At 34.4% G+C, this 23,466-nt stretch overlaps 1 pseudogene; it reads right to left on the reverse strand.

Moving 5' to 3' along the window:
* Window positions 1-22,223: 22,223 nt before the first annotated feature.
* On the reverse strand, window positions 22,224-22,812 carry LOC141492200 (small ribosomal subunit protein uS7-like; annotated as a pseudogene).
* Between the last annotated feature and the right edge of the window lie 654 nt (window positions 22,813-23,466).

The raw sequence follows: 23,466 nt of genomic DNA on the forward strand, positions 1-23,466 counted from the left end.
CTGGTCTTTTTACATCTTGTGTTTGGGGGGAAGAAAGCTGGATCTCAGAGGTTTGCTTTTGGGGATCCTAGAGACTTTATTCACCTGGTTTAGTAACTCCAAGGGCCAGCCATTAGGGAATGGTGGTTGCTTTCTCTGTAGTGAGGTCATCAGCAGCAGGATCTGAGTTGACCTTGAAAACTGAGCTGGGCCCTGGGGGAGGGACTTAATCTCTTCCTGTTGAGTGAGCTTTGCTGCCCTGAGGAAGTGGGGGGGTTGTTTAAATGTTTTTTTTTCTGGGCAAAGGGTTCAGCTGAAAGTATAGAGCTCAGGTCCCTGGCCTAGCTGGTTGTGCTCCAGTCTTGCTCTGAGACTGTGTGCTGGAACTCACCCTTCCCTAGCTCTTCTCCCCCTGGCCAAAGACTCTGCAGCTGAAGTTAGATATCTCACCCACCACTCACTGAATTCTCCACAGCTGGGGCTGACCCTCTGGCATCTCCCAGCTGCCAACCCCATAGCTGATCTTCTGGGCTAGTCTCCTGGTTCACCGGTGGTCCCCTGAGACAGATCTTCTTGGTAGGTGTTCTCCTGGCTTTTCTTTCTGGATTTTGTTTATGGAATTTCCATTAAGATGTTTTTCTCATGTTATTTCTGAAGGGAAAGAGAGATGACCTATCACATTCTCTGTCTTCCCTCTGCTCTCTTGCCCAGAAGTCCCAAATCATTTCTTGAACTATTTGTGCCAATCTCCTCTGGCCTATTTTCTCTCACACTTTACTACCCCTTACTCAGTGATATAGCTTCATTATGGGTGGTGTCTTCTAAAAAGATGTCATTTCCTTCCTTCTCCCTTGTAATGAGATTGTTTTTTGATTTTACTTTATCTGAGATCCGGATCTCTACCCCTGATTTTTTTACTTCAACTGAGGCATATTTTGCTTCTTTTTACTTTTACCCTGTGGGTATCTCTCTACTTCAAATGTGTTTCTTGTAAACAACATATTGTAGGTACTTAACCCCTTGTTATGTGAAGCACAGCCTATTTTCACTCTCACTTCCCTTTCCCCCAGGGTATTTAACCCCTTGTTAAGTGAAGGATGGATTAAGTCAAACCCTCATCTAATTACTGGCAAGAATCTTAAAGATATCTAAGTACTGGAAGACTCTGAAGGTTGCACCTGAGAACTTTACAAATGATTGTAAATTATGGGAGACACTGACTCAGGACCCACCCCCGATTTGATTTGATGCCCTCATTAGACAAAGTACTAAGCTTCCTCAACCCACTAGAATGTGGTTCAAAGGCTAATGAGATAATTAAATTAGTTAGCACCCCAGCTTTTTATCAAGGGGTTTTGTCTCAAGCATAGTGATGACATCTTAGACCTCTTCAATGGAGAGACAAGACCCACCTCTACCCAATCTTTTCAATTATATTTGACTTTAATTTCCCTAAAAGAAGTAAAGTTCTTAAGAATTAGAATTCCTTCAAGGGTTGTATGCTGTTTGATGGTCTTGACCAGAATTTGTTTTGTTTTATTTTTTTTCCTTCCTCTTTTATATTTATCTTTTAATGCAACTCTTGAGTCCTGCATTTAGCTATTTAATTCTCTGTTCACTTCTGGGCTTTGTGTCTGGAAATCCTGGGAGTGCTTTATTTCATTGAACATCCATCATTTTCCCTGATAATATATAATGAATGTTTCAGGGTAGTAAACTTTTGGTTGTAATCCCAGGTTGTAATCTCTGAATTTTGCCCTCTAATATATGACATTCCAGGTCCTCCGATCTTTCACTATTGAGGGTGAGAGATAGGTCCTGTTTGAGTCTGTATTTCCTTTATATTTGAATGATTTTCCTTTGGCTGCTTGCAGTATTTTGATCTTTATTTCAGATTTCTGAAATTTGACTATAACAACTGTTGGAATTTTTATGCTGGGGTCTATTTCTGGAGGGGTTCTGAGGATTCTTTCAATAGTTATATTGTTTTCTTGTTCTGGCAAATTTAGATAGTTTTCCCTTATAATTTCCTGCATGACATTGACCAAGTTCTTTTTTCTTTTGATCTAGGCTTTCTGGTAGTCTGATGATTCAGAGACTGTCTCTCCTGGATCAGTTTTCTGGGTCATTTGTTTTCCCTAAAAAGTATGTTACATTTTCTTCAGTATTTTCATCCTTTTTGTTTTGTTTGATAGAATCTTATAGACTTATAGATTTATTGGTTTCTATCTGTTCAGTTCTTATTTTTAATGTTTTATTTGCTTCAATTACCTTTTTTGTTTCTTTATTAAAGGTGCTGAATTCTCTGGTCAATTTTTCATAATTTTCCTGCATAACTGTCATTTCTTTTTTCCATTATTCTTCTTTATTTCTTCTTTGGTTTTTAAATTCATTTTAAGCTCTTTGATTAACTTTTGCATTTTGGTCCAATTTTTAGACTGTTTGGATACTTCCCCTGTGAGTAATTTTTAGCTTTTTTCTTCTTCAGACATGGCATTGTTATTATCCTCTTTGTAAAGTATTTTTTCTGTAGCAATTGCTCTTTTAGCTTTTTTGCTTATCTTTGTTGTTTTAGTTCTAGTCCTGGGGTATAAGGAATATAGATCCAATCTTTTTTTTTTTTTTTTTTTGCTGGATCTGGAGTCTAATTCTGGCTTGTCCTTGGCCAAGATGTTGCCAATGCAGTCAAGGCCTTGCCTTTGCGGAGGTATATTTCCTTCTTTATTTCCATGTTCTGACTTGGCAGTGATTTCTTCCCCACCCAGTCCTGGTTTCCCAGGGTTCAGAGTTTATTTGGGGTTGGGATCCTCCCTGCTGGCTTGCTATCTAACTGCCTGGATCTCTGCTGTTGTCAAGTTGTTGGGACCTGGATTGCTCTGTGACTAAGAGCCTCCTGATGGCTTTCCTGATCTCCTGTCTCCTGGGCTTTTGTTCCTGTTTTCCCCCCAAGAGACAGACCTTCCACGAAGATCCTCCATGATGACTTCCATTTGAATCTTCTCTTTTTCTTGATGGGACCTGTAGCTTGAATGTAGAATAGTGGCTTCATTTATCTTTGGTAGGGAAAAGCTCTGGGAGCATGTTAACTTCACACTGCCATCCTGGCTCCAACATAAGAGAAATTTTTTAAAAAATGAACATATTTTTCATTAAGATACTATAGCCTTTTGATTTTGTTTGGTTTGTTTTCTTCATTTGGATCTGGTTGACTTTGTCTATAACAAGTCTCCCAGACTTGTACTAGCTCTCTGAACTTCTGAGAGGAGCTGTATCTCTCAAAGTTGATCAACTCACAACATTGCTCTTAATGTGTACAATGTTCTCTTGATTCTGTTCCCTTCATTCAACGATAGTTCCTGTAATCCTCTTCATGCTTCTCTAGAGTATGACCATTCATGGTTTCATAGGATAATAGTTCTCCATAATTTTCCTATAACATAACTTTAACCATTGCTCCTTTTGTCAAACATCACCTTAATTTCAAATTCTTACTCCTAAAAGAGCTGCTAAAAAGTATTTTGGAACATGTGGGACTTTTGCCATTTTTTAATGATTTCTTCTGGATATAGGCTTAACATTAGTATGAAAGGATCAAAAGGAATCATTAGTTTTATTGTTTTGGGGGCATAGTTTCTTATTGATCTCCTGAATTTTTGGATTAGTTCACAGCTTTTAACAACCATTCAAAAGTATTCCAATACTCCCTCAACCTCTCCAATGTTTATCATTTTCCATTTTGGTCATTTTAGGCAGTCTGACAGATGTGAGGTGGCACTATCTAATTGTTTTAATTTGCATTTATCAAATTAGTAATTATTGGAGCATTTTATCATATGATTATATATGGCTTTAATTTCTTCATATGATAATTGCCTGTTCACATTCTTAGACCAATTATGACTTGGGGAATGACTTGTAACATATATTTGATTCATTTCCTCTTTAGATTTTAGAAATAAAACCTTGATCAGTAACCCTAGCTGTGACAATTGTTTATAAACTTTCTGTCTTTCATCTCTTCTTTTCTTTCTTGGCACCATTGGGTTTATAGCACAAAAGCATTTTACTTTAATTTAGTCAAAATCATTCATTTGTTCCATTTATAATGTATTCTCTTTCTTGTTTGGTAATAAATTTCCTCCCTTTCCATAGATCAGATATAGATAGAGCATTTCTTGATCTGGTAATTAGTCTATGTATTTCCCTTTTTATCTAAATCCCATACACACATAGACCTTATTTTTGTATGGGATGTGAGATCTGACTGTAGTCCTAGTGTTTGCCATACTATTTTCCAGTTTTCCTAATAGCTTTTGTTGTCTAGTAAGTTCTTATACAAGAAGCTAATGTCTTTGTGTTTGTCAAACAAGAGATTACTGTAGTCATTTATTAGTATTTCTTTTGTACTTATCTTAATCCACTGGTTCATAATTCTATTTTTGATACTTTAGAGCATAGCTTTTTGCCTGGTTGAGCTAGGCCACCTTCCTTTACATTTTTTTCCATCAGTTATCTTGATATTCTTTTTCTTCAAATGTAATAACATTTATCGTTCAATTTTTAATAATGGCAAAAATTGGAATAAGTATTTATTAAAAAGTTTATTTTGTTTATTTATTTTAATTATATTTATTTATTTGCATCCCTTTGTATATGCATATTTCCAAGTTACAAAATTTGGAGGAGGAAATTAACATAATAATTAAGGATTATTTTGCCCAACTCTATGTCAATGAATTTGATAATCTAAGTGAAATGGAGGAATATTTACAAAAATATAAGTTGCCCAGGTTAAATGAAGTAGAAATTAAATACCTAAATAACCAGATCTTAGTAAAATAAATTAAGCAAGCCATCATTGACCTCCCAAAGAAAAAATCTTCAGGGCCAGATGGATTCACAAGTGAATTACATCAAATATTTAAGTAACAATTAGTTCCCATTCCATATAAACTTTTTGGAAAAAATTCTTAAGTATCACCTCACTCCTATCAGATGAACATGATAGGAAAGTATAATGATCAGTGTTGGAGGGAACATGGGAAAACTGAGACATTATTTCACTATTGGTGGAGAAGTGAAATGATACTACCATTTTGGAAAGCAATTAGAGCTATGCCCAAAGGACTGTAAAACTGGCACAGTTTGATACAGCAATCATTTTTGGTCAATATCCCCAAAAGATGATAAAAATAGGGAAGGGTCCAAATTCTAGCAGCTCTTTTGTAATGGAAAATAATTGAAAATTATTTCAATTCAGCCATTGGAAATGACCGAACAAGTTGTGGCACATTAATGTGATGGAAAGCTATTGTTCTGTTTGAAATCATAAACAGGCAGATTTCAGAAAAACCTGAAAAGACTTACATGAATGGATGCTGAGTGAAGTGAACAGAACAGAAGCAGTAGTACTTTGTCCATAATAACAGCAACATTGGGTGATGATAAACTAAGATACTTGTATCTCTTTGCATCAAAACAATGCTCCGAGATTATTCCAAAATATTTATGATGGAAAATGCCAACCATATATAAAGAAAAAATATCCAAATATGCTATTTTCCTTTTTTCTTTCTCAAAGTTTTTTTTCTTTTTGCTCTCATTCTTCCATATATGTGACATATATGGAAATATGTTTAACATGGCAGAGTTAGGAAGAAAAATTTGAAACTCAAAATCTTACAGAAATGAATGATATTGCAAAAACATTAAAATACTCCTATAAAAAGAAACTATTATCTCTATTTTTTGTTTTACTCAAAGGATAATACAAACTTTTTATGATAAACTGTACAAAATGGGTCATGTAGATATCTATTCTATAAAGAAAGTCTTGCTTATTCAACTCCAAACTCTATTCTTCATTTCTAATGGAGTCAGTAATGGTAATTGCCTTTACTTCTAATTTGCCCAGATCCTTCATACTGTCCACAGTAAGTTATGTGTACATGTGTTTGTGGGAGGAGATGGATGTTGCTGGGGGTGGTGTGTAAGCAAAATTTCTTCAAAATACTTCAAAATTTTGATAAATGAATGATGTGACTAATTATTACTCTGGAAAATTATAAGGAAGCATACCTCCTGCTTTTGGTAGAGAGTTGATGAACTTCAGGTCCAGAATGAGACATGACCAAGCTTATTTGTTTTGTGTTATTTTACTTTGCTTATTACTGAGGCAGACTTTTGGAAGCAACGAATTGTTGCATATCTAAGAAATTTGAGAAAAAATAATATAAGGAGCATCAATAATATTGAAAAATACACAGAAGAATTTTATTTTTCCTTAAAGTTCTGAATAGTAGAAATCATCAGGTCAGTTTTCTTACTCTCAAGTAGATAATGCATTCTAAAATAAATATAAAGCATGTTTATGGTTTCTTCTTCAATTATTTTTGTTCTTATATATTTAAAAGATTTGTGTTTTTGAAGAGTGTTTAATTCCTAATCAATATGTATTGTGACATAGGTTATATATGTATGGTGGATTAAGGGAGGACTAGTAGGTCTGGTATGAGAGCTTGTCAATTCCTTATTAGATCAGGTTGCATTCACTTTTTCCTAACTTTCCCCTGTGCTTGTGACTCCAAGAAGTTGTGGTAAGTACTGTGACCATACATAGTAAAACTGTCTTATCAGACAGGCTAAACCAGATTAAAGGTAACAAATAGACTGCAAATCTGTCAGCTGGTTATGGGAGTGTCTTCCCTGGTGTGGAGATTAATGGTTTTATTTCAGATTTGTACTTATAATAAGACATACTCCAAAAGGGGAAAAACATGAAGTAGTTTATTAACAAAAGTAAAGTCAAAGAAAGCTTGCAACTATAACTAATGATTCCTGAGAGGATTGTAAGAAAAATTGTTAAAATTAAGATAATTAAAACAATAGGAAATATTACCAAAGATAATCAAGAGATATAGTTTTATCAAAGATAATCCATCAAGATAGAAAATTTTTTACCAGACCATCAAACAGGATCTAGGAAGCTCAGACTAATGAAAGATACCTCACACTGGGGAATTCTGTTTCAACGGTCACTTTTGTAGTCCAGATCAGAAAAGTCCAAGGGGGAGTATCCTTTCCATGGGTGACATTCCAAAGGGGTCCAAATAAGGCTTGTGTAACTATAGAATTCTAAACAAAGAAGGCATGGTGGCAGGTATCTGTCTACATGACTCTAGACTCAGAAGATTCATCCTGAAACTTGCCAAGTTTGAGGAGGAAATTTTCTTCTCCAAATAATTGGGGACGGGGATGCATTTATAGGACTGGCCAAGTTTCCAGTAAGCACTCTCCTCCTTATCAGGGACTAGCTGAGTTCCCATTTATATGATTGTTTTACTACAAGGTGGCTATGCCCCTGATTTGTTGTACTATTGTTGTTCAGGTTATATTAGGGACATGGAAGAGCTTCATTGATTAAAGATTCACTAGGCATGTAAAGACTTCTCCCTGTGGATTGAATAAATGAGAGTATTTATCCCCCTAATGGTCTTGAAGATGACTGAAGCAAGTTTAATCAGACATTGAACAAACCAAATCATCTCTGTCTCCCAGGTGATTGACAGTTGTCTTCACTTATGTCTTGCCACTGGACTTCCATGACTATGTTAGAGACAATGAGAATGACAAATTTGTGTAACTCTTTTTGACTTAAATGAAATTCATGTGCAAATCAAAATATCACCCAATGATGGCCTCTTCAAAACTAAAGTAGAAACAACACTAGCAATATAATATAGTATAATAGAATTTCCTTGTGGATATAGATATTATATACATATAATTATATATGAACATTATATTATTTCTGGATTATTATTATTAGATTCTGTTCAATGAGTAATTATTACTTTAATTGAATAACTGAGGCTTGCATGGTAAACTTCTGAAAGGGTAGATCCACAAGGGGAAATTTTACAAAAAAAATAGAAAAAATACTATTATAGGATAAATAGATATGAGTTTTAATCTGTCATGTGGAGAGGGTACCCATTTTTCAGGCTATATCCAGAATAGCATATACAAATGAAGTTGTGGATCCTCAGGACTTCTGAATAGGAATCTCCCTTACAGTATTTGGATTCAGGATTCTGCTAATAATGCAGAATAAGTCAGAAAATCCAAGTTCTTGAAATTTCTTCCACAAAGTATGACAAAATAATGTCGTAGGGAAATGTAGAAGTGTGTTCTTTTTTAGGGGGGGAAACCATAAAAATATGTGAAGAAATATCCCCAGATTGAAGATTTATATAGAGTGAAGGATAATTCCTTCTAGCCCTGAAACAGCAAGAGATGAGTCCTGGGGGCAGTTGGATTGAGAAGTTGCCTTGGTGTAAGTCACAGGAATTCTCATTGCCTGGGCAATGTGGGGAGTCTAGCATCTGAGAGGGGAGAAATTGAAGAAACCTCTGCTAGCAAGGGATTCCAGGTTTAGCTATACTACCAAGATGAGATATTGGGCCAGCAGGAAATAGCACATTGGGTTAATGAAGAAGCAGTGCAGTAGGCATGATGCTGGCAGAGGGCATTTACAGGAGAGCTGAGTTCTTGGTCTCTGTTCCAGACCAGAGGAAAGAGCTGAAATTTATAGCCACTAAACGGTTTTCAGCGAGTAAGATCATTTCCAGCATATTCTGTCAGGAATTTCTAGTATGGCTTGGAAGCAGAAAGGAGTACAGAGGTTGACCCCAGGACAGAACTCAAAAGAAAATTCCACTAAAAACTGTTCTGTAAGAAATTATTCATTACTGGTCTCTAGAAAAGCCTGCAAATAGGGGTAGCTGATGGTACAGTGCACAGAGAACCAGTCCTGGAGTAAGGAGGGCAAGAATTAATACTTGCTAGCTGTGTCACTTTGGTCAAGTCACTTCAACCTTATGTCTCAAAAAAAGAAAAAGAAAAGCCTTGAAAAACTTACATAAATGATGCTGTGAAGTGAGTGGAATCAGAAGAACATTGGACACATCGACAGCAATAATGTAAGATGGGCAGAGATCCTCTCAGCAATTAGGTGAATAAGGACAATTCTGAGAGATCTGTTACAGAAAATATCATCCATAATCCAGAAAAAAAAAACAATTCAAAAGGAAACAAATTATGGAGTCTGAAGGCAGAGTCTAAAAGCCTACTATGTTCACTTTTAAAAATATCATTTATGTTTTTTTCTTTTTTTGATTTTTCTCCTATTAATTCTAATACCCTTTTCATAATATGACTAATATGTAAATATGTGCATGTATAAATTATGTCAGATTGTTCACTACTATGAGGAGAGGGGGAGAGAAGGGAGAGTGATAGAAAAATTATGAACTCAAAAGCTTGCAAAAAGATGAATGTAGAAAACTAACTTTGCATGCAATTGAGAAAAAATAAAAATGATAGTAAAAAAGATCTGAGTCAAGATGAACCCAGCATGTTCCTGGGACTTTACACTAAGCAAAGTTACATGAAACCTCTATACAAATACTAAAGCTACAAACCACAGTAAAAAACAACCAAAAAGGTGGAAGCAAATTTTCAATTGTAGCCATTATGGAGGATCTTCAGTGGAGGACTGTCTTTTCTGGGGGAAAAGGGAAAGTAAAGCCCAACTGGGGATGGAGTGGGGAGGGAAAGAGAACAGGAAAGCCAGCAGGAGGCTTTAGACACTGCACCCAGCCAAGGTACTGGTTGGTAGCGAGATGGCAGCAAAGACCCTGGTTACAGAACAAGTCAGCAAGGAAGTTTCAGACAAAGTCTGAATGCTGGGAATACTGGAGCACAAAGCAGCACTGATTCAGGAATAAACCCTTGCATAGGCAGAGGCTGGCCAAAATGGAGGAAACAAATTGTCAGGACTGAATAGATAATATCTTGACCATTGATAAGTCAGGGATCAGATTCTAGTCAATGTAAGAAAAGCTCAGGTGTATACTCTGTGTACAGCAGGGGTAGGGGCTAAATCAAAATGATCAAAAAAGCCAATAACAGCTCTAACACAGAAAACTATTATGCAGATAGGGATAATAAAAATGCCCTGTCAGGAAAAAGAAAGCAGTGATAAATTTCCTTCATGGGAAGTCTCAAATGAGTCTATGAATTTGATTCAAATCCAAAACCTCATAGAACTTAAAAATGATTTTAAAACCCAAAGAAAAAAGGGGGAAAAAAAAGAAAAAAAGAAATGAGAGTCAGGAAAATAATGTAAAATTGGCCAAAAACATCAATCCCTTTAAAAGTAAAAATAATCAACTGGAAAAATTTGGTTTTCTTCAAAAAATAAACTCAACCAACTAGAAAATGAATGCAACTCATATAAAACTCAAATTGACCAAATGAAAAGGAAATGCAACTCAGGAAAAAAAGTACAATTAACCAACTGGAAATGGAAACATAAAACTAACTAAAGAAAATAAAATCTTAAAAATTAAAATTGTACAAAATGAAACTAATGAATTTGAGACACCAAGATCCCAATAAGCAAAATCAGAAGTTGGAAAATATTAAAGATATTGTAAAGTACTTTTAGGAAAAAATAGATCCAGAAGAGATAATTTATGAATTATTGGCCTACTAGAAAACCTAGATTAAAAAAAATAGCCTGGAAAATATCTTTCAGGAAATTATCAGGGGAAAAGTACTCTAATACAAGAGATCAAGAAGATAAATAGTCCTTTTCCTGCAGCAAGAGACTCCAGGAAATACAAAAACAAAAACTTCAAGGACTCTCATAGCCAAATTCAAGATTTCTCAAATATAGGAAAAAATACTACAAGTAGCCCAAAACAAGTAATTTAAGTACAAAGGAAGCACAATCAGAATTACAAAATTCTTATTAGCTTAAAAGTCAAATATCTGAGAGCCTGGTATATGATATTACAGAGGCCAAAGGACAATGATTTACAGCTAAGAATTTACTAACCTGTGAGATTTAGCATATTCTATTAGGGGAAAAGCTGGATCTTCAGTAAAATAGAGAACATACATAATTTTTCTGATAAAAAGAACAGAGGAACAGATAATTTGATCTTCAAAAACAAGAATCATGAGATGCATAAAACAGTAAATGAAAAAAGGGGAAAATAAGCAAATGTTAGATAACAAAATTAAATTATATACAACCCTATAAGGGAAGATACCACTTGTAACTTATGATAACTGTGTTCCTCTTAGGATAGTTAAAGGACTGAATAGAGATGAAGAGACTCTACTTAGAGAATATATGAGTATGGTTGGTTCTTGTTCTTCATTATCAAAGAAGACCAAAATGGTATCATCATGTTTAAGATAGATTAGTTTGTCCCAATGTCAATGATCAGACAAATGCATGCTCAGAATGCTCTACCACATGTCAGGTAGAAATAGTCAAGGTGAACACCTAGGGTGTTTACTCTAAACTTCTATATCTCATGTTTCCTTTGAGCTATTTTAATTCAGCACTTTCTCTAATGAGGGCACCCTATGCTGGGTTATGGAATGAACTCTCCCATAAATGGAAACAAATAGCAGAATGGATTAGAAGTCAGAACCCTACAATATTTACATGAAACACAGAAGGAAAAAGAATCAGGGGTAGTGATTCTAATACCAGACAAAACAAAATTTAAAGTGGATCTCATTAATAGGGATAAGGAACGAAACGACATCTTTTTTTGGGGGGGGGGGGGTTGAGGGCTTCACAAGGCAATAAGGTTAAGTGACTTGTCAAAGGTCACCCAGTTTGGTAATTTTTAAGTGTCTGAGGCTGGATTTGAACTCAGATCCTCTTGACCCCAGAGTTGTTGCTCTATCCACTGAGCCACTCTAGATGTCAGAAGCTACATCTTCTTAAAAAAAAACACTATCGGCAATGAAGTTATATCATTATTAAATATAAATGCACCTATAGGTATCATCACATCCAAAATTTCAGAGGAGATGCTGAAAGAACTGCAAGGATATGTGTGTGTGTGTGTGTGTGTGTGTGTGTGTGTGTGTGTGTGTGTGTATACCAAAACTCTAAATGAGGGAGAAATTTCAGTTTCCCTCTCTCAGAACAAGATAAATCATAAATATACTACAAAATAGGCATGAAGGAAGTTAATAAAATCAATAAAATCTTAGAAAATTTAGATATGATAGATCTCTGGAAAAAAGGAATGAAAATAGAAAAGAAGATATTTTTTCTCTCTAGTACATCACATCTAAACAAAATTGAGCATATATGAAGGCATAAAAACCTTACACTCAAATGTAAAAAGGCAGAATTAATAATGCATACTGTTCAGATTATGATGCAATAAAATTGCATGTAATAAAGGACCATGGAAAGATAAACCAAAAATTAAATGGAAACTAAACAACTGAAATTTAAAGAATGAATGAATCAAACAGCAAATCATAGAAAAAAGCAATCATCTCATACAAGAAAATGATAACAATGCAACATTATACCAAAATTCATGGGATGTAGTTAAAACAGATTTTTAGGAGAAATTTTATACATCTAATGTTTAATAAAAATAAAATGCAGTAAGGGTATTAAGGAATGGGGTATGCAACAAAAAAAAGAATAGAAAAAAAGGAGCAAATTAAAGGTTCCCCAATTAAATACCAAATTAGAAATTCTGAAAATCAAAGTAAAGATTAATAAAATTGGAAGCAAGGAAGACATTGATCTAATAAATAGAACTAAGAGTTGGTTTTATGAAAAAACAATAATATAGATGAGCATTTTGTTAATCTGTTTATAAAAAAAGAAAGAGGTATACTAAATTACCAATGCCAGAAATGGAAAGGGTGAAGTCACCTCCAATGAGGTGGAAAGTAAAAAGATAATTCAGAAATACAAACAGCCCAGACTAACAAAAGAGGAAATAAAACAATTGCCCATTTCAGGAAAAGAAATGGATAAACAAAATCAATAACTCATGAAGAAAAAGCCCCCAGATTCAGATGGCTTTAGACATGAACTCACCCAAACATATATGGAACAACTAATTCCAATTCTACATAAATTACTTTTAAAAATGGAAAAAGGAGTTATATAAAGTTCCTATTAGGACATCAAGATGGTGCTGATATCTAGATTAGGAAGAATCAAAACAGCTAAAGAAAATTATAGAACAATCTTAAGGAGATTGAAGGAAAATCTTAAAATAAATTTTAGTAAAGAGATTACAGTAAGTTATTACAATGATAATAATGATCAGGTTGGATTTATCAGATAAGCCACAATGAATCAATATTAGGAAGCAATCGATATAATTGAACATATCAATAACAAAGTCAACAGAAATCAAATATTATCTCAATAGAGGCAAAAACTTCTTTGACAAAATACAAAATTGATTCCTGTTAAAAATATTAGAGAATATAGGAATCAATGGTGTTTTCCATAAAATAATAAGCAATCTCTATCTAAAACCATCAACAAATAATATGTGTAATGGGGATGAACCAGGATCATTTACAGTAAATTAAGGGGTGAAACAAGGATGTCCACTGTCATCATTACCATTCAATATAGTATTAGAAATGCTAGCATTAACAATAAGAGAAAAAAAAGTAATTGAAGGAATCAGAATTGAGAATGAGAAAGCAAAAATTTCACTACTTACAGATAATATGATAGAATGGTTAGAGGATTTATAAATTATCAGCTTTTCTATATATGAATAACAAAGTCAAAGAGCAAGAGATGGAAAGACCAATTCCATTTGTAGTCATTGGAGAAACAACATTAAATAAGTGGAGATCTTCCTCCCAAGATAAACACAGAAAGAATAAAATTGTAAACTTATGAATAACATTGCAAATATTTTTTCATACAAATAAAATCAAATCCAATTGATTAGAAAAATGTTAATTGGTTAGTTTGAGCTAAAATAATAAAAATGACAATTCTATCCAAAATAATTTATTTATTCAATGCCATACAAACTATCAAATAAGTATTTTACTGAGATAGCAAAAATGATAACAAAAATCATATGAGCAACAAAAGGTCAAGAATATCAAGGAATCTTCAGTTAAGGAATGAAAAAATATGTAAAGGAAGGTGGCCTAGTTCTATTAGGTCTATACTGTACTGTGGTAGTCATATAAACTGCTTGGTACTAGTTAAGAAGTAGAGAAATGGATCAATGGCTTAAGACAGGTTCAAAAGAAAGACTAGTAAATGATTAATAATGACTATAGATTGCTTTCATTTCCTCATTTGTAAATTGCCTCTGCATATCCTTTGACTATTTATCAATTGGGGAATGACGTGCTTTTTTTTAGAAATTTGACTCAGTTCTCTATATATTTTAGGAATGAGTCCTTTGTCAACAATACTAGTTGTAAACATTGTTTCCCAATTTACTAAATTTCTTTTAATCTTGGTTACAGTGATTTTGTCTGTGCAAAAGCCTTTTAAATTAATGTAATCAAAAGTATCTGGTTTGTTTTTAATGATGTTCTCCAGCTCTCCCTTGGTCATAAACTGCTTCCCTTTCCATATATCTGAGGCAAACTATTCCTTGATCTAGTTTGCTTATCATATTGTCTTTTATATCTAGATCTTGTACCCATTTTGATATTATCTTGGTATATGGTATGAATTGTTGGTCTAAGCCAAGTTTCTGGTATACTAACTTCCAATTTTCCCAACTTTTTTTTTATCGAAGAGAGAGTTTTTAATGCTAGAAGCTGGACTCTTTGGGCTTATCAAGCAGCAGATAATTATAATCATTTCCTGATATGTCCCTTTCACTTTTGCACTGATCCACCACTCTATTTCTTAGTCAATACCAGAAGCTTTTGATGATTGATGCTTTATAATGTAATTTTAGATCTGATAAGGCTGTCCCTTTTGTTTGCACTTTTTAATTTAATCATTAAATGGAAATTCATTAAATTATTAAAAGGAAATTCTTGATATTTTATTTCTGAAAATGAATTTACTTATATTTTTTCTAGCTAATTAAAATATTTTTTTTTTGCATTTTGATTGGTAGGTCACTCAACAAGTAGTTTAATTTAGGGAGAATTGTCATTTTTATTATATTAACTAGGTCTACCCTTGAGCAGTTGATATCCAGTTATCTAAATCTGATTTTATTTGTAAAAAAAGCATTTGTAGTTGTTTTCATAGTGTTTCTCAGTCTGCCTTGGCAGGTGGACTCCCAAGTATTTTATATTGTCTGATGTTACATTGAATGGGATTTCTCTTTGTAGCTCTTGCTGTTGTATATTGCTGGTGATATATAGAAAAGCTGAGGATTTATGAGGGTTTATTTTATAGCCTTACTTTTACAAAAGTTGCTAATTGCTTCTAGTAGTTTTTTAGATTTTTTTTAGGATTCTCTAGAATACCATCATGTCATCTGTAAAAAGTGACAGTTTTGTTCCTTCCTTCCTAATTCTAATTCCTTTAATTTCTTTTTCTTCTCTTATTGCTGAAATTAAAATTTCTAGTGCAATATAGAATAGTAGTGGTGGTGATAATGAGCATACTTGTTTCACCCCCTGATATTTTTGAGAATGCCTCTAACTTATCCTCATTGCATATAACGCTTGTTGATGGTTTCAGATGGTTACTGCTAATCATTCTAAGGAACAATCCATTTCTTTCTATGCTCTCTAGTGTTTTTAGTAGGAATGGGTGCTGTATTTAATCAAAAACTTTTTCAGCATCTATTGAGATAATCATATAATTTTCATAGGTTTGTTATTGATATAGGTAATTATGCTAACAGTTTTTATAATATTGAACCAACCTGCTGTCATGTGATAAATCCTGCTTAGTCATAGTGTATTATTCTAGTGATAACTTGCTTTAATAATTTTGCTAAGATTTTAATTGAGATTTTTGCATCTATATTCGTTAGGGAGATAGATCTATAATTTTCTTTCCCTGTTTGAACTGTTCCTAGTTTCGGTATCAGGATCATATTGGTGTCATAGAAAGAGTTAGGCAGAGTTCCATCTTCTCCCATATCCTCTCCAATATTGATCATTTTTCCATTTTTCTCATCTTGGCCAATCTGATAGATGTGAGGTGATACTTCATTGTTGTTTTAATTTGAACTTTTCTAATCAATAATATTTGAAGCTTTATTTCATATAATTTTATATATAGTTTAATTTCTTCATTTCAAAACTGTCCTGTCCATTGTTCCTGTCCATTGACTATTTAACAATTGGGGAATGACTTGTAACCTTATAAATTATATGTAATTCTCAATATATTTTAGAAATGAGAACTTTTTAATAACTCTTAGCTGTGAAGATTGCTTCCCAGCTTTCTGCTTCCTTCTAATTTTGGCAGCACTGATTTTATTAGTGTAAAATCTTTTTAATTTAATATAGTCAATTCATTTTGCATTTTATAATGTACTCTAATTCTGGTTTTGTCAAAAATTTATTCCCTTTCCATAGATCTGATAGATTATTTCTTGGTAAGTTAATTTATCTATGGTGTTGCCCTGTTTGTCTAAATCCTGTGCCCTTTTTGACCTTATTTTGTTATAGAGAAGATTCTTTTTTTAAATTCACTGTGTTAACCATTTTTGTTTTGTGGGAGATTTAATCCCTTTGATAATCACTTTTATGATTAGTAATTCTGTTTTCTCCATTCTATTTTGCTCCTTTTCATATTTTTTTCCACTCTATCCCTCCTCACCCATGTATTCTTCTGACCATCACCTATTTTAATCTGATCTTCCACCTATCAGTCCTTAGCCCTCTTTTTCCCTCCTCATTTCCCTTTCAAATTCCTTATCATCAGATAAATTTTTCTACCTGAAAGTGTATGTTATTCCCTCTTTGAGTCAAATCTGATGAGAGTAAGTTTTAATGATGCTTACCTCTTCCCTTCTTTCCTTTTGTCTTTTGTGCCTTTTACTATGATGAAATTTATCCTATTTTGCCTCTTCCTTTCTTCTTCTCCCAGGCCTTTTTTTCATCACCTAATCTTTTTTATATCATCACATCAAAGTCACCTTGTAACCACTATCATACTCCTAACTGCCCCAATAGTGAAGCATTCTTGAGTTACAAGTATCATCTTCCTTTTTATGGACATAAAAGTTTGCTTTTAATGAATAAATTTTTTCCTTTCTGTTTACCTTTCATTTCTTGAGTCATGTATTTGAAGGTTGAATTTTCTGTGCAGCTCTGACATTTTCTTCAAGGAAGTTTGAAAGATCCCTAGTTCATTGAATGTCTATCCATCCATAATTATGCTCAATTTTGCATGGTAGTTGATTCTGTGTTCTAAATCAAACTACTTTAGCTTTCAGAATATTATATTCCTAAGTCTCTGAAATGCAGAAACTGTAGTCTTGTGCTTTTTCAGCATCTATTGATATAATCAGATAATCTCTGATAGGTTTGTTGTTGATATAATTGATTATACTAACAGTTTCCCTAATATTGAACCAACCCTGCATTCCAGTGATAACTTGTTGTAATCATTTTGCTAAGATTTCATTTAAGACTTTTTCATCTATATTCATTAGGGAGATAGGTCCATAACATTCTTTCTCTGTTTTAATTCTTCCTGGTTTAGGTATCAGCACCATATTGATGTCATAAAAAGGGTTGGGCAGAGTTCCATATTCCACTATTTTTCCAAAGAGTTTATATAGAATTGGAACCAATTGTTCCTTTGATCCTTTAATGTTAATGTAGCCAGGTCCTGTGTAATCCTTATTGTGGCTCCTTGGTATTTAAATTAATTCTTACTGGCTGCTTGCAGGATTTTCTGATTTATTTGAAAATTTTTGAATTTGGCTACAATATTCCTTGGTGTTTTCATTTTGGGATCCATTTCTTGAGGGGGAATTGATGTATTAATACAATAACTAGTTTGTCCTCTGGTTCCATGATATGAGCACAGTTTTCTATGACTAAACCCTGCTGGTAGAGAGAAGACAGTCACTGAGCTAAGGTCTCCTGGTTTCCCCTCATAAGTAATATAAAAGAAACGTTTTAACAGAAATCCTGTCGACAACACCCAGAAGGAGAAGAATATCTATGAAAAGGCCTGTGTTCTTGGATAATGAATAAACAGGGGACAGACAGCAGAGAATCAGTGAGTGTGGTGTAACAGCTGGACTAACCTAAGATAAACTGCCTGGGCTTTTCTGTGGGAGCCAGAGTCTAAGGCTGTGGATGCTTTGGCCATGGGAGTGGAGATCTGGGGAGCCCCAGTCCAGAGTTGCGGAGTGCTGCTGGACATCAATCAATTCAGCTCTGGGCTTTGAGCTCCATACTTTTAGTGGAGTCCTGGTCCCAGAATAAACAGTAACAACCTCTCCCCACTCCAGGCTCAGTATGGGCAGCAGAGCTCCCTAGCTGAAAGGGATATTAACATTTTTGCCCCAAGGCATAGCTCACATTGTTCAAGAATAATTCAGACTCTGCTGTCACCCCTTACCCCTTCTAGGCCTAGGGAGAGGAACTCAAATCAAGACCACAGACATTCCAGAGAAAACAACCAGCAGCCCCTACTGGCTGGCCCACTTGGAGTTACTAAGCCCAGTGATCAGAGGCTCTAGGGATTTCAAAACCAAATCTCTGTGAGCCAGCCCCTCCCCCAACACAAGCTTCTAGGAAAATGAAGAAAGTTCAGTGAGGGGGGGGCATAGAAAACTACCTAGAAGGCAAAAATCCTGACTCAGAGAAATCTAGAACTTCTGAGGAGAATGTGAATTGGCCTCTGGCCCAGATAGAGCTCCTAAGACAAATCAGGAAGGAGTTTAAAAATCAATTGGAAAGCTGGAAAAAGAAAATCAAGAGAAAATGAATACTTTACAAGAAAAAAATTAACATCTCACAACACAAAAACAAATCCTTGGAAAACAGAATTGGACAAATTAAAAAAGAAAATACTTCTCTCAAATCCTTAATTGGGTAAATGCAAAAAAAAATTCTCTCAATACTACAATTGGGCAAGTAGAAAACTCTTTCAAAAATAAAATTGACAGGGGGTTCCTAGGTGACTCAGGAATAGAGCACCAGCCTTGGAGTCAGGAGTATCTGAGTTCAAATCTGGTCTCAGACACTTAATAATTATCTAGCTGTGTGGCCTTGGGCAAGCCACTTAACCCCATTGTCTTGCAATAAAACCTAAACCAAAACAAAACAAAAATAAAATTGATGATTTAGGAAAGGAGTTGCAAAAGGTAACTTGAAGAACATTCTTCCCTAAAAAAAATGAATGGAATCTGTGGAAACTAATTACATCATGAGACAACAAGAATATGTTAAAAAACACTCAAAATATTGAAAAGATAGTAGAAAATGTAAAATACCTCATCCACACAACCAACTGACCTTGATAATAGAAGGAGGAGAGACAAACTAAGAATCATTGGGCTTCCTGAAAATATTAAAGAGAAATAAAAACCTGCACTTAATTTTCTAGTATTTTCATAGGAATGTATGTTGTTTTTTATCAAAGGCTTTTTCTGCAAATAAAAAAAAAATTATAAGTTTTCTGTTGGTTTTGCTATTGATATCTTTAATCATGTTGTATGTTTTTCTAATATTGTACCACCTTTGCCTACCTAGTATAAATCCTTCCTGATCATGGTTGATTATCCTAAGAATAAGTTACTTTTATTTCAGTGCTCAAATTTTATTTAAGCTTTTTGCATCATTGTTCTTTAGGGAGATTTATCTATAATTTCTCTGTCTGTTTTGTTTTGCTTTGGTTTAAGTATCAGCACCATGTTAGTGCCATAGAATAAATTTGGCAGAACTCCTCCTATTTTTAAATTGTTTATATAAAATTGGAATTAATTGTTATTTAAATATTTGGTAGAATTGACTTGTAAATCCATTTGGACTTGGAGATAGGTTCAAAAGAAACAGCAGTAAATGACCACAGTAATCTACTGTTTGAAAAAACCTAAAGATATTAGTTTATGGGAAAAGAACTCACTATTTAACAAAAATTATTGGGAAAACTAAATAAAAACAGTAGGGCAAAAACTAGGCATACGTCCACATCTCACAGCTTCCATGCTACCTTTCCCCATTATATTTTTCTCTCTTTCCTTTCCTTTTATTCCTCTGCACCCAAGTTTTTCTCCCTTTCCCCTTTATGTTTTCTTTTACAAAATAACTTTCAATTTATTTTCAGGTATACCTTTGCTTTCCCTTTTATATATCCCTTCTTCCATTTTATTTTCTTTTGCTCCCCTCACCACTTCCTTGTAGAGTAGGATAGATTTTTCAACCAGACTTGGAAATGTATCTTATTCCCCTTGAGGCTAAATATATTGAATAGAATTTGTTCAGTTTTCACATGTGCCTTTCTTTGTCACTAAAATTAACAATATTTTTTGCCTTTTCATCTGGTTCTATTTAGCACTCAAATGCTATTAATCAGGTATCATCAATCCCAGCTTGATTAATTGATTGCTTGATAAATTCAAAGTGTTATCAAAGAACTATCACAGATTGATTGCTTGATTGATTGTTAGATAAGCAGCATTGCCTCTTAGTCACTAAGTACCCTCCCCTCTTCTTTTTCATTAGAAGTACACTTTTCAAGAGTCTTGAACTTCAAATTATAATCATTAATTTTAACTTATTCCCTTTCAGTAATCCTCCAAAAACAAATAATCCCCCTGAGCCAAAGTATCATCCAAAGCTATATCATTTCATCAACTATTTTTAACCTTTCCTCCAAGCATACTTTCTTCAGAACTTTCCCCCATTTCACTTAGACTCTTACCACATTGGTAATAAAGGATAAACTAAATGCAATTGTTATTTAATTAGTTTTAAGGCTTTCACTCCCTCTACTCAACACACAGGATACTTATTCCCTTCTTAAGCAAAGTATGGAATAAGTCCAACCCTGATTTAATTAACTAAAAATCTCACTTAAGAATTTTATATTCGATTATAAGTTAAGGGAGAAACTGACTCAGGACCACTCAGTTTAAGATGCCCTCATCAATGAAGGTGCTAAGCTTTGGGGACACAGGAGTTTTACAATATGTTAATAGAAACTGAAATACTTAAGTTTTGAGTAAACAACGTCATTTTTCATCAGGGCTTTTTATCTCAAATATAGCAATGTCATCTTGGATCTCTTCAATGGAGAGACAAGATCCAACTATATATCCATAACCTCTAAGTTAAATCTCTTTAATTATATTTGTCTCTTTAGTTATTCTAAGAGAGGTACAGTTCTCCAGAGTCATAAGTATTATATCTTTCCTTTTAGGATAGGTCTTGACTTTTATTTGCTTTGTTTAATATTGATTTGTCCTTCCCCAGTTCATTTACTTTTTAATGCTTCTCTTAAGCAGTGTATTTAGCACCTGGATTCTCTGTTCAGTACTAGTGTTTTTATTAGGAAAATTTGGAAGTCCTGTATTTCATTGAACATCCATCTTTTCCTCAGCCTGTATATACTGAATTTTGCAGTGGAATATATTCTTGGTCTTATGCCCTCTGATATAAATTACTCCAGGTCCTCCAGTCCTTAAATGTTTAGGCTGCTAAGTCCTGGTTGAGTCTAATTGTGTTTCCTTTGTATTAACTTGTTACCATTTTGCTTCTTACAGAATTATCTTCTTTGAGAATTCTGAAATCAAGCTATAATAGCCTTTTGAACTTTTATCCTGGAATCTCTTTCTAGAGGGGTTCTATGTATTATTTCAGTGGCTATGTAGTCTTCTTGTTCTAGCAGAATTGGAAAATTTTCCCTGATTATTCCCTACATGATGTTTCTCTTTATTTATTTATCTTCATTTATATGCACAAATATATTTTTAAGATAAAAATTTTCTTCCACTTGCTTTTCCCATCCCTCTCCCCTCAATGATAGTCAAGTTAGCATTGTACATTCATGTTTTTGATAAACATGTTTACAGATTAGCTATTTTCAGTATGATGAATTAGAACATAAGAGATAATTTTAATGAAGTACATCAGATAGGGAAAGGGATTTTTTTTGGTTTTTTTTTTTTTGGTATATGTGTATGGGTTTTTTTTTTTTCCGGATAAAATTATACATAGCTTGTCTAATACAGTTGTCCTAGCTCTCTGAACTGCTGAATGGAGCTGTTTCCATCAAGGCTGATCATTTCACAAAATTGTTGTTAATGTGCATATTGTTCTCTTGGTTCTGCTGCCTTCACTCAGTATCAGATTCTGTAAGTTATTCCATTCTTCTCTAAAGTCTGACCATTTATGACTTCTTTTTTTTTTTTTTGGATCCTGCCCCCACAACAGGGGGAGGGGGCATTTATTAGCAACAAGTGACACAGCAAAGATCAGTGGTTGGACTTGGCCACTCACTCCAGCTCGTTCTTCTTCTTGATGGCATAGAAGTTGGAAGAACCCTTGGCAGCATTGATGAGTTCATTGGCCAGACACTCAGCAATGGTCTTAATGTTGGGGAAGGCTGCCTCTCGGGCCTCAGTACAGAGGAGCCAGATGGCCTGGTTGACCTGCCGGAGGGGGGACACGTCCACAGCCTGGCGCCTCACAGTCCCTGCCCGCCCAATTCTGGTGGAGTCTTCATGGGACTGCTGTTGATAGCAGCATTCATGAGAACCTGCAGAGGGTTCTCTCCAGTGAGCAGGTGGATGATCTCAAAAGCGTGTTTGAAGATGCGCACGGTCATGAGTCTCTTGCCATTGTTGCGGCCATGCATCATCATGGACTATCGGGCACTGCGCCTTGTGGGAGCTCTTAGTGGCATAGCATGCTGCACTATGGGGAAGGTACTTGGCATACTTCTCTTTTACAGCAAATAGTCCTGCAGGGAGATGTCATTGATCTAGACGTGCTCCACTTGCCAAACAGCTTGATGTCGGGGGTCTCGGCCACGGCCAGCACCACCATCTCCCATTCTGTCATCCTGGTGATCAGTCTCCAGGTCTCTGGCTGCGAGGGCTTCAAGTCACCGCTCCGTTTGCTCCACACACCTCTCTCGGGCACCTGAACAGAAATCATTTATGACTTCTCATAGAATAGAAATATCCCATAGTATTCAAGTACCATAACTTATTTAGCCATTTTACTAATTATCAATCAAATAAAAAGAGCTGCTATGAATATTTTGGAACATGTAAGAGTTTTCCCTTTTTCTATAATTTCTTCAGGATATAGAACTAGAATTGGAATTTCTGGGTCAAAAGTTATTAATAGATTTATGGCTCTTTGGTATAGTTCCATATTGGTCCCCATAATGGTTGGATCATTTCACAACTCCATCAGCAATGCATTACTGTCTCAATACCCCCCACAACTTCTCTGACATTGATCATTTTCCCTTTTTCCAATCTGATAGGTGTGACATGATACCACATTGTGAATTTAATCAATAAAGATTTGGATCATTATTTCATATGATTATATATATATATATATATATATACATATATATATATATAGTTTTAATTTCTTCACTTCAAAACCATTTATAAATATGCTTTGACCATTTATCAGTCAGGGACTGACTTGTAACCTTATACATTTGATACAATTTTCTATGTCTTTTAGAAATCAGAC

The sequence above is a fragment of the Macrotis lagotis genome, chromosome 6, assembly GCF_037893015.1.
Source record: "Macrotis lagotis isolate mMagLag1 chromosome 6, bilby.v1.9.chrom.fasta, whole genome shotgun sequence".
Lineage (NCBI taxonomy): Eukaryota > Metazoa > Chordata > Mammalia > Peramelemorphia > Peramelidae > Macrotis > Macrotis lagotis.